We start from the raw sequence: 14,912 nt of genomic DNA, 5'->3' as shown, positions 1-14,912 counted from the left end.
AGCTAAAAAGATCTACTACATCAATAGTAGAAAATCCCTTTGATTCTGAGAAATATTCTTGGTTAATCCTTACAAGGAAATCCCACAAATCTGTTAACACATGGCTAATAACAATTAAGGTATCTTTCAGTAAGCGGTCAATAAACCCCCCCAGTGAATAAGTGGAATTGTTGTGTCCCACTATAATAAGACAGTAAGATGGGTGAAACATATTTTTTGTGAACTTTCAGGATCCCAAATGCTGTGGGGATGTAGGGGTGGTCATTATGTAGAAACCTAAAGGTTTGGTCATTAATAACACCTTGGAATAAATTGTCCTCCAAAAATAGCATTAATGTTCTGTGAGCTATATCTGTTTCCCTTCTAGAAACTATTTTGTATTGATTTGTATCATAAAGCAAATTTGCTATGTCATTAACATAATCTACCTTCTCCACCAAAACTACTCCACCTCCTTTATCAGGCCTCATAACCCTGTATTGGGCTAACTCTCTCAGTTTTCTCAACACTAAAGCTTCCTCTCTTGTGAGGTTAAAATTTTTATTTTTATGAAAATAATGAGCCTGATAAATCTCCTTAGTACATATTCTTTCAAAATCAATTAAAGAGGGGTGAATGGGGGAGTTGTACAAACTCTTTCTCATAAATCTGTTACCTAGAGAAGTATTGTCTGCTTCCTGGTTGAAATGTAGTTGAAAGTTCAACTTTCTAATGCATATTTTCAATTCAGTGAGCACATCAACAACATTAACCCTACTACCTGGTACAAATTTATACCCTTTCCTAAAAAGGGAAAAATGTGCTTCAGTAATTTCCAAGTCTGTATAGTCATAAACATGAAATCCTTGTGAACAAAGTAGTTTCCCTTTAAAAGATACTGCACTAGGTTTTGTATACAAAATTGTATTCAGTATCTGTTCCCCTTCCTGTTCTTCCAAAACTGTCTTTGACCCTTGGGCCCTTGTCCCCTCGGTGTTTGAGGTCACCCTAAAAATTATTATTATTTTGATTTCTATTTCTATTTAAAATTCTTTCTGATCTCCATGGGAGTGGAAACTCTTGGTCAAAAACCTCATCTATCCCACCTTCATAGTCCAAAACTTCAGTATCATAGTTATTTGACTCTAATCTAGGGTCATATTGACCTGACCTAACATCTGTCTCTTGTCTGTTCTGGTTGTAAAAGGGGGAGGTCATAGTAACTCTTAGGAAGCGGGTATGCTTCCTTATGTTTATAATCAAGTTCATCCCTTTTTAGTTTCCCTTGTTTTCTTAAAACATTCTCTTTAACCTGTTGTTCAGTTCTATTAAAAATATTGTTATACTTGACTTTATAATTCATAAAACATACATCTTCAACTATGTCTTGATTTAAAACATTAATTTCATCCATCAAATTTTTAATCTTGTTACTGTTAATTTTAATTATAAAATGCAAAAGTACTATGCCATGTCAATCGAACATGGCAATCAGTTCATTAAGTTCTTCTTGCCCTGCAGTTATGCCATTCAGAAATTTGTACATTTGTAGTCCTTTAGGTACTCTTTGGACTCAAATGCATTCAGTTAAGTAAGCATTGTCTATTTGAAGGCTACATACCATATTCATTTTGAGTTCAAAGGTATGTAAATGAGAATTATTGTCTGTTGGTCTTGTAGGTCCTTCATCACGATTAAAATTTAAGTCCTTGTTAATTCATTTCTCAAACCACGTAGTCCGGTTGGAATTATTGTGTTTTTTTGAGCTCTCTTGTCCACAAGGAATGCTGTTAACTAACATTGAACTGGATAAGCCAGAACTAACAGCAACAGCTTTTCCTGTGGATCTCAATCCACCGGAAGTCTTCATAGGGTGCGATGACTCACCAGCAGCAAAGTCTCTTGGAAACAGTAGTTTTCCAAGGTAGATTGCATCTGCTGGTATTGTGAAGACATTACTTTAATTAGCTGAGTTAAATTTCCTTCTTCATTTGTTAGTGGAAACTCTGACAAATCTTGAGTTGGTGAAGACAGCATAAAATTGTTTGCATTAATCACATTATTGGTATCCATGATGAATGGTATATATTTACCACTATGTCAGGCCACGATAAAGGCAAGATTGGTATCCAAAATGCCCAAAAAACACCAAAACCAAATCAAAAGTTATCTCTGAGGAGAAACTCCAAACAGTAAAACCAACACACCTCGTGGAACCAGACCTGATACTAATAAAGAGTCGGGATAAAGAAATACTCCAATTTATTACAAGCCACAAACTGAGTTAAGCACTTTCATCCACCACACTGCAGGACTTTATCAAAACTGTTATGCAAAGCCAAAAGGGTGCTTTTATCCTTTAGTTAATTGATAATTAATTAAATTATTTAAATTATCCAATAATTCAATTAAAATTGCCTATTACCATTAAAACAAACAGGTTGATTTAAAAACAGTGATACAGTAAATAAGAATACATGTATAGTTCTAAGTAATCTTAATTGCACTTTAACAGTTCATAATACAGTTACCCTATCTTTTAGTATTGGTACAAGTGAAACATGGTCATTTAACCTTGGAGGGTTAGTGCATTCAAAAAATAACTGTCATCTAAATTCACTTCTGTAAATGTCATTTGACCAGTCCCCCCCCCCATGTCTTTCCTTATAATTTCTGGAATCCCAAAATGAAATCCTAGCTTAACCTCACAAGAGAATATGTGTTTGTATAACACATTGTTGCCATTTTGTGTTTCAATGGTGTAAAGCTGTTCATATATTCTTTTACGCAAGGACCTCTCTGTTTTCCCCACATAAAACATTTGACAATCCTGGCAAATAACAATGTACACTAGCCCACAGCTGTCACAGTTGCCTTTTTTCAAACACATTTTCCTCTGAGGGTCACCTATCACTACTTCCTCTCCTTTGTAACTATAGGGACAATATTTAAAAAAAACACAACTAGTTCACTTCCTTGACTGTGCATGGATAGGATGTTCGAAAATAAATTTTAAATTATGTCCCACTTTAGTTGTAAATACTGCTTTTTCTCCCAATTTACTATGTAGTTCCTGGTTATACTGTAAAATTAACCGACTGTGAGTCAAAATATCTTTGACCTTACGGTTAAAGGTACCAAGCTGTGTAACCATAGTATTTAAATATTTTTGTTGTTTGTTAGGTTTCCCAACTTTATTTACTTTTGGGTTTTAGGGTGGCCGCGGTGGTGCAGTGGTTAGCATTGCTGCCTCACAGCAAGAGGTTCTCCGGTTCGATCCTCGGCTGGTGTATCTTCTGTGCAGAGTCTGCATGTCCTCCCTGTGGTCGCGTGGGTTTCCTCTGGGTGCTCCAGTTTCCTCCCACATCCCAAAGACAGGCTGCAGGTGGATTGGACACTCTAAATTGGCTCTAGATGTGAGTGCGTGCACTCTGTGGAAGGTTGGGCGTTGGACTGGCACCTCGACACCGTAAAACTCCACTGCCAATCATGAATGGACAGGTGATCTGCTGTGGCAACCCCTAACTGGGAAAAGCCAAAAGAAGAAGAATTTACTTTTGTATCTTGACCAAAAAGTGGGATATACTTGTTATATTATATACAGTGCCGGCCCATCATGTCGAAAATCACTATTGTGCATGTGCAAAATACTGCTCAAAAAAAACGAAAAACTTTTCAATATGAATGTCGAACTACTGGGCAGAGCTCTCTGTTTTTATTCCCTTAGAATGCATACCTATCATGTTTTTGCAGGGGAGCAAACTCCCCTGCACCCCCCATTGGGGAGATGCACCCCACAACACCCCTTGCTACTAATATATTCCAACTCCAAGATTGCACTACAGTGGGGATATGGATAAATTTCCAATCCCCACTGTACCATGATCTCCATACATATAGTCGAGCACACTTATGCGAATGCACTACTCATTCGCATAAGTGTGTTCGACTATCCTATACACTTTTCATTTTGTGCACGACATTCTGATTTTCTGCAGCATACGTGCTGACAGAATGTAGATGCACAAATGATAGTAAACCATGTATAAATATATATATAAATGGTACATCTGTACATATATGGTGTATATGTCTATATATATAAATATATATATATCTATATATGGTACATCTGCACATATATGGTGTATATATATATATATATATATATATATATATATATATATATATATATGGTACATCTGTACATATATGGTGTATATGTCTATATATATGGTACATCCATGTCTGATCAAAAGCATGATCATGAGAATGCCTGGCACCGCTGAGTACCTTATAGCGTTTTTCTACACACCCAGTGGCCATGTAGCTCAACAACACTCTCCATTAACTTCTTTTTGCAGCAGTAGCAGGAGCAGTGTACCCTGCTTTTGTTGCCCTTTTCTTCATAGTACAGATATCCCACAAAAAAACAGTCTAGACTTCCCTTTCTTTGAAGATATAGTTGGATTTATATTTCTGAAAGTTCTGTGTTCTGCTTGTGAGCACAAGTCTTGACATTGTCCCCTCCATTTCTGGTTTCTGATGAGATGAGGTTCTTACTTAATTTCAGATATTTTAATCATAATTAATTTTTTAAAATAAGGTTTACTTATTAAAATACATTTTATTCAATAGGAGTTACAAAAAGGAAACAAAATGTTATCTCCATAAAGATGTTAGAAGATTACTGGAATCTAGTTATAATAATGTTATTTAAAAAAGAATATGTGTTCCCATCGTAAAACATTTATTTCTTACAGAGTCATCTGGATAAAGTCATCTTCTAAAGATGAGCCATGGAAGCTATTTTTTCTATCTTGAAGATCCTCTCTGTAAACTTTAGCTGAAAATTATTCAGGGAAATAGCATTCTTTAACAAGTATTTCATTTATTGTTTGGATAGTTTTGGAGTTCTACTTGTATGCAATGTCTCCTGAGCTAGAAATGCAGTTAGAACTAATGCATAAATCTTTTATTTATGACATCCCCTTCTTTATCATAGTGAAAGAATAAAAAAATTACATTACAGTTACTTCTTTACTGATATCTGTAATCTCAGCTCTAAAAGAATTTTTAAATTTGTTACAGACGGACATTCTTTAACTACAATTATGGCTTACAGCAGTGTTTTATGACAAATATTTGATTGCATAAGTTTTCCCAAGTGATGATTGAGAATGTTTAAATATTCTTTAAAAAAATTATATTTCCATCTGAACTAATCTAATGCTAGTGAGCAAGGTTGTATTCAGTCTGTATATGAGATTCAATGTCTTACAATGGGTGTACCCACGCATGCACCAAATATGCAACTGTATGCACTTTTTATAATAATTTTATGCATTGAGATGTGGTATCATTTCAAGATTTAAAACTTGCTATATCTAGGTCTCTTATTTTTAGAATATCTCTCAACTCCTGTTATTGTCAATAACTTCATTATTCTGATTAAGTAATTTGCTATAAGCAGACAAAAGCTCTTAATAAACTGAGTTACAAACTTTTATTTGGTTTCATTTTCTGGAGTGCTAGCTTCAGCTGACATTGATTCGGAGGATGTGACAATAAAACCTTCCATTGTGAAAAACAAGGAAGTACTCCTCTTTCTGAACCTCTGCTATGACTTGTAAAGCCAGTGTGATGCTTTGTAATGCTTGTTGGTTGAGACATATGATCACGTTTACATAAATTTGTTTTCTCCAAAGGATTTTCTAATTGAAATGATGCACTTTTGAAAGGCTGGGGTCAGGGTGTAGGAATGGGAATACATTCTGAGAGTAAGTATGTAATTTTAACATTTCTAGCTATGCCCATGGTTTCAGGATTATAGCGACGGTGTGGATTGATTTTATTTTTCAGAGAAAGGTACAGAATCTTCTGAGCATCAAAAATGTAATTTCTGCTGTCAATTATGTTGCTCACAGGAATATTATTCTTAGCCAGCTTTGTCATTCAGCTCAGGAAGCCGTGTGAAGTGTTTTCTCCTCTGTCATGCTGCTAGAAGTTGCACATTCACATGTAGAGCAGTAAGCAACCAACATGAGAATTTGTGCACTTACCTGATGGCTAAACATACAAAACTCAGGGACACAGCTCAAATCCAGCTAAGTTTCTTCCATGACACCCCTAAAAAGCATGCCAAACTAAATGATGGAAGTTGTCCAACTATTCCAGTCTACGGGCACATGCACATAAATACTGAGCATGTGCAAGCAAGAGTGCTATTTTGAGTGAGCAGCCAGATTGAAAGCATATATGTGTGTCGTAGCCAATCAGTTAGTTAGTTCATTTAAAATTAATGTTCCAGTTATCCATCTTGATTTGCTTGTTTGTAATAAACTACTTAAACAAACACCCATCCTCATTGTCTTTTTTGAATACACAAGACGAGCAACATGGTGTAAGATGGGATCAGAAGTGAAACTTCTTCAAGACCATGAGGCATGCAGACACAACTGGAGGAATATACAGAAGTGAATCATCCAAAGCTGAAATGACTTGCAAATAGGTCAGAAAGACAAATCCAGGTAGTAAAACTTTTTTAAATGATTTTTTACTTAATTAATATAAAACAAAGTATTCAAAACATTCAGAATGACTTTCTAATTAAATGAAATGTTTGAAACTATGATATATTGATAAAATACTTTAAATGCTTACACCAAATGCTTGAAATAACTTCTGAATTGTATAAAATGTATAAAAAATGGAAAATGACTGTATTTTTTGCTTCTTTTTCATATTAACTAAAGCTATTCGAGATATCCGAAGTGTGCAAAGTGTTCACAAGTGAGTGTAGTATTACAGTACAGTTATTTCACAAAATACAGTCATTTTGAAGAGACTGTTGAGCAGTTAAATATTTTTTGAGTACCTGGTATGTGTATGTGTGCATTTATACATAATTGCGAGTGCATTTTGTTGGCATGGCAGAAGAACGTCGCAGACCTGGTCCTCTTATATTTGATAATAATGTTGCTGAAAACTGTGTTTGAACAAGAGTACAATATTTTCATACCGGCTGCTTTTTCTGACAAAGACACACATGCAAAGGCATTTGTTCCACTTAATTTAGCTGGTCCAGAAGCCATTGAAAGGGAGCATTCACTTGTGTATGCCCCAGCTGTGTATGTAGGGGAGGGAGAAGACCACCATATCGTGGTGCCGGCTGAAATGTGGGAAGACTCTGAGTGCTTAAAATGTAAATTTAGAGAAATGTGTAATCCCCAAATGTGTATTACAATAGAAAGGCACATATTGTACACAAGAGATCAAAAGCCTGATGAAACTTTTGCAGCATATATAACTGACTTGAGAATCAAGGCAAAAACATGCAGATATGGTGATTTAAGTGATGAGTTGATAAAAGAAAGGCTTGTGTGTGGTATCAAAGATGATGCAGTGGGAAAGATTTTGCTTTGAGACAGTGATTTAATTTTAAATAAGGACATAGAGATTTGTCAAATATATGAGCTCACAGAAAAGCACATGAATATGCATATAAATGAGAAAAGTATGCTTGCAGTGCCTTCCAGTGCTAATGTTGATAGTATGCAGCACAAGGTTAAAAGATACAGGCCTAAAGGCATGGCTACGCTCTGGGCCTCCCTAACAAAACCAATGGCCCCACCTCAACCTTTCTTGCAAAATCCAGGGCAGCTCCAGTAAAATCCAGAACATGCTCAGTGAAGCAGAAGGGTGAGTCAGCAAAACCTGTGGCAAACCTCATAGACAACTGTCGTAATTGTGGAGATAGCCATGAGCCCAATCAAGAGAAGTGTTTAGCTTCTGGTCAGCAGTGCCACACATGTAAAAAGTGGAATCATTTCAAAAGGTTCTATAAATCAAAAGGGGCACTTTTTTATTACAAGAGAGCATTCAAAGATGCAATTTGATCAACTAGAAAGCTGCAACCCTAATTTTTATGTTGATGTTGTGCCAATGCTTGGTAAAACGGTCAATGCAGTAGGTCTGTGGGCAAAGAATGAAGTATTTTTTACTGTTCTAATTAATGGGAGACCTGTAGAGCTCAGAGTTGATACTGGTTCAAAGTGCAATGTTATGTCAGCAGAAATGTTTGCCAAACTAAAAGCTAGTGAGAAGCCTGACCTGGCAAAGTGTGTGAAGCTTGTTGCTTATGGTTTTGAAGAAATTCAAACCAAAGGCTCAGTAGTGCTTCCATGTTATTCTTCTGGGAACAGCTATGACTTGAAAATGTATGTAGTCAAAAGGCATGCACAGTCATTGTTAGGCCTCATAGATAGTTTGAAAATGGGGCTATTTTCATTTAATGCAGTAGTCCACCATGTAACCACGCGTAACAAAGAAATTTTCACACAAACTATTTTTTCTGACTATGCTGATCTTTTTGAAGACAAGTTAGGCAAACTTCCAGATGTGTACTCCATGAAGTTAGACCACGAGGTGAGCCCAGTTGTCAGACCACCACAGAAAGTTCCAGTAGCCACGCAATGCAGAGTCAAAGCTGAGCTAGATAGGATGGTGCATCTAGGTGTAATTTGCCCAGTAGAAGAACCAACCGAATGGGTATTCTCTATGGTGGTAGCTTATAAGAAAAGCTCATATGATATTAGAATATGTATTTATCTGAGAGAATTGAACAAAGCACTAAAATTACCTCATCATAAAATGCACAGTCAAAGTTGTTGCTGCTCTTATGCCAAATGCCACTGTTTTTTCTGTCTTAGATGTAAAAAGTTCATTTTAGAAAATTTTGCTTGACCAAAAAATCTTCATTGCTAACCACTTTCAGTACACCATTTGGAAGGTGCAGATTTGTGAGAATGCCATTTGGGACAAATTCTGCCAGTGAAGTCTTTCAGTGTGCAATGGAGCAAATTTTTTTGGCTATCCATGTGCTATTATAATGGATGATATTCTTGTAGGAGGCATTGATGAACTCAAACATGATAGAAACCTAAGGAAAGTTCTGGAATGTGTTTCTGAAGTGAATCTTAAGTTAAATCCTCAGAAATGTAAATTCAGGCTACATGATGTTATTTATGTGGGTCATTTGTTTACCATTTCAGGCTTATGACCAGATCTTACCAAGAAAACTGCAATTCTTGAGATACCATCTCCAGACAATGTCACCTTCTTGCAACATTTTCTTGGCATGGTCAACTATTTGGGCAAGTTTATTCCAGTTTTGTGTGACCTTTCAGCACCACTAAGAGAGCAAAGAGATGCAAAGATGTAAATTGGTCCTGGATGGAACAACACCAAAGAGCATTTGATGTCCTGAAACAGAGAATTGCCAGTCCACCCATTTTAAGATATGATGATGTTCGCAAACCTGTAACTCCTTCTTGTGATGCTTCAAAGTTTGGTCTTGGTGCTGTCATTCTTCAAGAGGGCAAACCAATAGTCTCTGCATCCAGAACTCTGACCCAAACTGAAATGCAGTATGCTGAAATAGAGAAAGAGCTCTTGGCAATTGTCTTTGCATGTTCAAAGTTCCATGATTATGTTTATGGCCTACCTATTCAAATTGAGACAGACCACCAACCTTCGGTTACTATTTTAAAAAAGCCAATGCACACAGCTCCTGTAAGATTTCAATGCATGATGTTAAAGTTGCAAAAGTACAATTCCTGCTGATACTTTATCCAGATCTCCCAGGAAAAACTACAGAACAGCATGAAAATGAGAAACCTGATTTTGAAGTCACGTAAGTGAGACATTTTTCTTCCATAAGTCTTGTTGAGCACTGAACTCACACAGCTTCAGATCCAATTCTCCAGAAGCTCAACCACTTTACCAGTCGAAGATGACCATCAAAGCAATCTTGTTTACCACCAGATGTGCAGCAGTATTTTCCTTACACAGATGAGATTTTGATGGAAGATGGTATCATCATGAAAGGTCTAAAAGTGATTTTTCCAAAATCCTTACAACATGAGTATATTAAAATCTTGCATTGTGCTCACCCAGGAACTGATTTTACCAAAAAAAGGGTAAGAGGACTAGCATTTTGGCCTTCTATGTCAAAGGATATTGAGAGAAAAGGACTTTTAGCTTGTTCTGTCTGTAATAGTACTAAACCGCATCACCAAAAAGAACAACTTCAGCTAAGCCAGATTCCAGAACTACCTTGGTGGACAGTAGCTACAAATATTTTCAAATGTAATGGTCAACATTGCTTGGTGTTTGAAGACTCTTATTTGGATTCATTCGAGATTGACCTACTTCCTAACCTGACATCCAATACTGTCATTACGAAGTCGAAGAGACATTTTTCTGTCCATGGTAGTCCACACAAAGTCTTTCCTGATAATGGTGCACAGTTCACAAGTCAGCAGTTTAAAAGATTTGCTGAAATGTGGGACTTTATTCATGTTACAAGTAATCCTGAATACTCACAATCGAATGATCTGGCTGAACATGCAGTTCAAAGTGCAAAACAGCTGTTGGGAAAATCTAAACGTGACAATACTGATGTTTTTCTAAATCTGCTTAATCTCAGAAATGTTCCTTGCAACAATCTTCTTGGTTCACCTGCTCAGAGATTAATGTTGAGACAAACCAGAACCACATCACCAATCAGTAAGAATTTGTTGGTTCCAAGTGCTGAAAACAACAAAGAAGTAAAAGCTCAACTCCTAAAGAAGCATTTGTCCCAAAAGTCCCACTATCATAAAACCAGCAAGCCTCTGAATCTATTAAAAGAAGGAGAGATAGTAAGGATGCAGACAGCAAAAGGATTTTACTGAATAGGACTCGTGAAACACTTGTGTGAAGAACAGAGATTGTACATCATTGATTCTCAATGTATGAAATTCAGGCAGAATCCGAAACATTTATTACTGCTGTCCAAGCCAGTGTTACAGCATCTTGTCTGTAATAGAGACTAATTCTCAGAGTGACTTGTCCAGTGTTCCTGTTCCAGAGAACATTTCATTGTCTGTTCCTTTTCCTGAAACTATTCCTGAAAATCCTCAAGAACATTTCCCAGTAACTGTTCCTGTTTCTAAACCTAGTTCTAATTACTATATTATGAGGTCAGATTGTATCTCAAGACCTAATCCCAAATACACAGCAACCTGGACATGATTGTTATTGTTTGTATATATTTGTATAATTCCCATTCTCATCTAACTGTAATTTTTTCATTGCAGAACAGAATAGTCAAAGAAGGAGGATGTAGATCAGAGTGTGTGCGTACCTATATGAGCTATTCCAGTCTATGGGCACGTGCATATAAGTACTGAGCATGTGCAAACAAGAGTGCCATTTTGGCTGAACAGCCAGAGTGAAAAGCATGTATGTGTGTAGTAGTCAGTCAGTTAGTTCGTTTAAGTTTAATGTTCCAGTTATCCATCCTGATATGATATGTGTAATAAACTACTTAAACGAACACCCAGTCTCATCATCTTATTTGAATACACAAGACGAGCGACACATGCTACCCCTCACCTCCCAGCTAAACATTCCAGACTCAAGCCTACAACTTAAATCAAGATCACTTCCCTCCATGAACTGTACTAAACTCCTACGATGCATGCCTGATCCTTTACTTGATAAGTGATACCTGATCAATTATCTACAGTAATTTAGAATCCCACCTTTATTACATATACCCTCCAGATATTCTAACATTGCACCTTTCAGTTATATCTGAAACTGATATAGTTTCACATCTCCCAAATTCATAATTTGATATTAAATATAACTCAGGAAATGACAATACATATATGTAGTCATTCTTTCTGGTCTAAGAAGACATGCACTCTAATTCTCATCTCAGCATGCCAGAGCACTTAAATTCAACATTTTTGTCCCTGACATTTAAGCCTCAGAATTCTGCCATTCTGCATTTATCTGTCAGTCTTATGATCAGTGCTCACATGATAATATTAACTGCCTCATCTTCCTGTCCTTCATTTGTAGGGGGTAAGGTAACAGCAGGTTATGTAGACTAGTACAAGTATCCTTTTAGTTCATCTAGGATGATGTGCAAACACTCTCTAGCCAACTAAGGAATTCAGTCTGCAGAGTGTAACTTCCTTGTGCTGGGTTGTAAGTCATCATGGAGCATGCCTAGAACAACTACAATGACAAGTGCAGAAGAAGCCCCCACAGGATACTGTACCACCTCTGTGTTTCCCTTTGGACCATATGATCAGCAAGTGTATTCTGACATCCTCAAGTAGTTCTTAGCCTGTACCATATCACAAGCATTAGGCTTAATGACCATGAGGGGAAGCCTCATGTCTATGATTCATAACTACAGCTCTGTTCTTTCAGCTGTCTCTAACAGAGGATGATGAGGAAGGATGTGGAATCTGGAGACAGAGGAAGACTGTTTAGCAAACTCTGAGCTTTGTTAAAGAATGCCACCCTTTCACTGTTGCTACAGACAGTCCTCTGCTGAAAGACTAAAACTCCCTGTACCAATTTACCTGTCAATCTCACTCACTCTTAAACATCAGTCATAAACAAAATCCAGTCGTACATTTCATAAGGTATCTCAATATGCACAGCTGTTCCTATCCTGTTAAAAAATGTAATGCATTCTTTTCTGTGACAGCATTATAATTTGAAGGTGCCAGTTCATGTAGCAGCTGCTTCAGACTTTACAGTGACTCCATCAAGCATGTGCTGGTGGTCAAAAGTGCAACATTATTTGCAATATAAATATAAAGATTGTGTGTGTGTGTGTGTGTGTGTGTGTGTGTGTGTGTGTGTGTGTGTGTGTGTGTGTGTGTGTGTGTGTGTGTGTGTGTGTGTGTGTGTGTGTGTGTGTGTGTGTGTGTGTGTGTGTGTGTGTGTGTGTGTGTGTGTGTGTGTGTGTGTGTGTGTGTTTGTATACTGTTTTCCCAGATGAGACACTCGCCAAACTCTGCGTCTTCATATACTGTCCATGAAGATACAAAAACAGAATCAGTGATAAGGCATATCTCTGGCAGAGCCCAACACAAGCTTTGACTGTACCAGACTTACCAAAGAGAATGCAAAAAAGCTCTCCATTCGTATCTCTGCACAGACCTGCAGATTCTATACCTCATCATACCCTAGAACCGGGTCTATATTATAACATCAAAGTCTGAAAAACATCAAATGTTATAATATCGACCCCATTCAATCAAAACACCAGAAAACCGAACAGTCAGAATAGCGAATTTTTCCCCAGGGAAAAAAATTGCTGTTCCGACAAACATAGACACAACTCAAGCACACCAAAATAAATAATCTACACACATACACTTCATGAATCCCTACACTAAACCAGACATACACCACTAGCTACCCACTTACCTTAACCCAACCCTAACCCTAAGGTCCCTAACTATCGCACACTCACCTTACCTGCTCCCTAACCCTAACTCACCTACCCCACCCTAACCCTCACGTCCACACAATCACACATTTACCTGACCTGCACCCTAACCCTAACTCACCTAACACATGCCCAATCACACATTCACCTTCATTCGCACACTTACCTTAACCCGGTCCGTAACCTTTGCTTCACATTTGAGGACATAGCGAAGCTGCAGAAACGGCCCACTGAATACTTCCCCTAGGAAAGTATTCGGTGTCCTGCAGCTTTGCTAATTCAAGCGTTCACTCTACTGTGTTCGATATTATAACATTCAAAGTTTTTGAACTTTGATGTTATAATATAGACTCCCCTAGAACCTACTATGTAAAAGTGCATCTTCATTTTTTCATTTGATTTTTTAGCAAAAGGACATAAAGCTCATTTGCATACAATGAGACCATTACTAGAGTTTATTTATTCAATATACTGGTTTAAACGTCCTTTATGTGGCCTTGAAGTTGCTACTTTGAAAGGCTGACTGTGTAATTTAATAATGCCTGTGTGCTGCTTAACTGAGATTTAGTAATAATACCCATTTCTTATCAAGGTAAGGTCACTGGACCCGCAGTCCCTCTTTGTGGGTGACCCAGGAGCAATGTTTGGTCAAGTAACTTGCTCAAGGTCACACAGTAGCCAAATGAGGGCTGAAGGAATCATACCCTATATAACAGGAAGTATTGTTCACAGCTTTAGCCCTTTACGCCATCCAAAGCCTACACTAATAGTTTCTTAAAATTATAGTTCTTGAAGAGAGAATCAGCCAAAAAATCTTCAAACAGTTTCTGATATTAAGCAAAAAGTATAGCCTCAGGCAATAAAACAACCAGAGCAAAAAGAAGCTAATGTAAAAAACACCGTTGCGCTGGATTTAACACAGCAGAATATCCAATTTATTGTAAGTAAGCACTTTCACAGCAGAATATCCAATTTATTGTAAGTAAGCACTTTCAAGGGTTCACCTCTTCATCAGACTTAGATAAAAAAGACTTAAAACAACCACATTAAATAGTACTCCACTTAACATTACTTACTTCAATTACAAACAATTAACTTATTTAAAGCCATAGTTAACATTTTAAACATCACAACATACATAAGCTAAAAACACTAGTGTCTCAACTGTCTCGCTTTCAGAAAAGGTTTGATGGAGACCATATTATTCAAACCAGGCGCTTTATCAGCGCGCAGTAACATAATCCATTTTTGTTCAACCGCCTCAGTAATATTCCTTATGTCTCCTCCCCTTTTCCTGAAAGTATTTCAAGGACCAGAAACTTAAACATGTGCTCACTACCTTCCTTCTTGATGTGCATAGCCAAGGCACTGCTTTCCTTGTTATTTATTATATCCCTCATATGTTCAAGTATCCTGTCTTTAAACTGTCGATTATTCATGCCAATATAATATGAAAAACATTTAACACAATAAGACAAATATATTACATTGTCTGTTTTACAGTCAGCATAATGAGAGGACTCTATTCTAAAACCTAGCTTAGGGTGTACAAAGTTAGCACCTGTGTGCATATATGCACAGGCAGTACAACTCCTGCATGTATATGTACCTACTCTATCTGATCTAAGAG

The sequence above is a fragment of the Protopterus annectens genome, chromosome 12.part0 (genome assembly GCF_019279795.1).
Source record: "Protopterus annectens isolate FY-2018-M chromosome 12.part0, PAN1.0, whole genome shotgun sequence".
NCBI lineage: Eukaryota > Metazoa > Chordata > Ceratodontiformes > Protopteridae > Protopterus > Protopterus annectens.
This window is presented reverse-complemented; position numbering follows the sequence as displayed.